Below are 1,535 nucleotides of genomic sequence, written 5' to 3'. Positions count from 1 at the left end.
TTTAAGCAACATTCCATAGGAAGAAACATGACAAAGGAAGGTCTTCATGCCTCACCTAGAGTAGTCAGTTTGAGCACATAATATACTAAAGTCAATGACAGGTGATAAGTAAGAAAATGTTCTTAATTCTTCATACAAATCCTACTATAGGAAGATATACAAAACCACCTTCTTGTTTCCTAATAAGAAAATCCATTGTTCTAATCAAGAAAGCTGGGGGCTGGATAGATAGCACAGCAGGAAGGGTGTTTGCCTTGCACGCGGCCAACCCAGGTTCGATTCCCGGCATCCCATATGGTCCCCTGAGCACCGCCAGTAATGATTCCTGAGTGCATGAGCCAGGAGTAGCCCCTGTGCATTGCCAGGTGTGACCCAAAAAAAGCAAAAAAAAAAAAAAAGAAAGAAAGAAAGCTATGTATCCTGCCCAGCTGACAGCACATTTACAATTTATTTATATTTCTTTGGATGTCCTGCAATTCACTTGCTAACTGCAAAGTCCTAAATTCATATTCAGGAGTCTAACTCTAGTAAGAAGTGCAAGTTCTCTCTTTCTTGGATAATTATAGCCAAGTCTCTGGTGCTATGATTAACTATGGGTGTGGTGATTGGTCACATTAGTCACAATTAGAATTGTCTAATTCAGTGTGTTCATTTGAAACCTGTCATTTGAAATTATAAGTTTGTATCTCTTTCCAATAAAAAAAACTAGCCTCATAAGAGCAAACTTCTTGTCAAAACTGTACTCATTTCAACTAGATTAACTCTTCCAATACATGAATATGGACAATTTTTTCATTTCTTAGTGTCCTCTTCTACCTCTTTCAGTATGACTTAGAATTTTCAAAGTCTTTCACCTTCATGTTCTTTATTGATTCCAAGTTAATTTCATTTCTCTTAAGCTCATGTCATATGGGTAATATGCCAAATGCATAACAAGATTTAAGAGAAGCACATAACACACGATTGTGTGAACAACCAATAATCATGCTTATGAACTGGGAAAGAATCCATTATTTGAGGTTTTTTGAATACTTTGGTGAGGGGGTGGATGAGGACACTGCTCAGATGTTACTCCCTGGCTCTGTGGAACCCAGGTCAGAATCATGGAGGAAACGAACTCTACTATTAGTCCAGCCTCATCTATTTTTAATTTTTTAAGAGCTGTTATATATTTTCAAAGCAGATCCATCTTTCCACTTTCTTGTCAATGGTACACAAAGTTCATGTTTCTCCACAAGATTACTCTATTTTTCAAAGTCTCTGAGTGTTAACATATCTTGGAGTTCATTTTCAAAACTTCCTTTTTAATTACCCCTCTCACTTTCCTCTGAACAGTATTACATGACTTATATTCACTGATTGCCTACTTTTGCTCCCTGGAGATTTTGTTTTCAATGAGTAAGTGGCAATCTTCAATCTCTAGGAGCTCACTGACCAGCGTGATACTAATAAATTACTATGTGATATGAAACTGTCATTAGTTTCATATTTATGTAAAAAAATAAAAGCACTACAGCAACATGTATGGCAAAATT

At 36.5% G+C, this 1,535-nt stretch overlaps 1 non-coding gene across 1 annotated transcript; it reads right to left on the bottom strand.

Moving 5' to 3' along the window:
* Window positions 1-903: 903 nt before the first annotated feature.
* On the bottom strand, window positions 904-1,007 carry LOC130044604 (small nucleolar RNA U13). Its single transcript, XR_008795454.1, has one exon. It is a non-coding gene; the product is annotated as a small nucleolar RNA U13 (small nucleolar RNA).
* Between the last annotated feature and the right edge of the window lie 528 nt (window positions 1,008-1,535).

The sequence above is a fragment of the Sorex fumeus genome, unplaced genomic scaffold (genome assembly GCF_029834395.1).
Source record: "Sorex fumeus unplaced genomic scaffold, SorFum_2.1 ptg000122l, whole genome shotgun sequence".
In the NCBI taxonomy this organism is placed as follows: Eukaryota; Metazoa; Chordata; class Mammalia; order Eulipotyphla; family Soricidae; genus Sorex; species Sorex fumeus.
The sequence above is the reverse complement of the archived record's forward strand: the minus strand, read 5'-3'. Positions and strand labels throughout refer to the sequence as shown.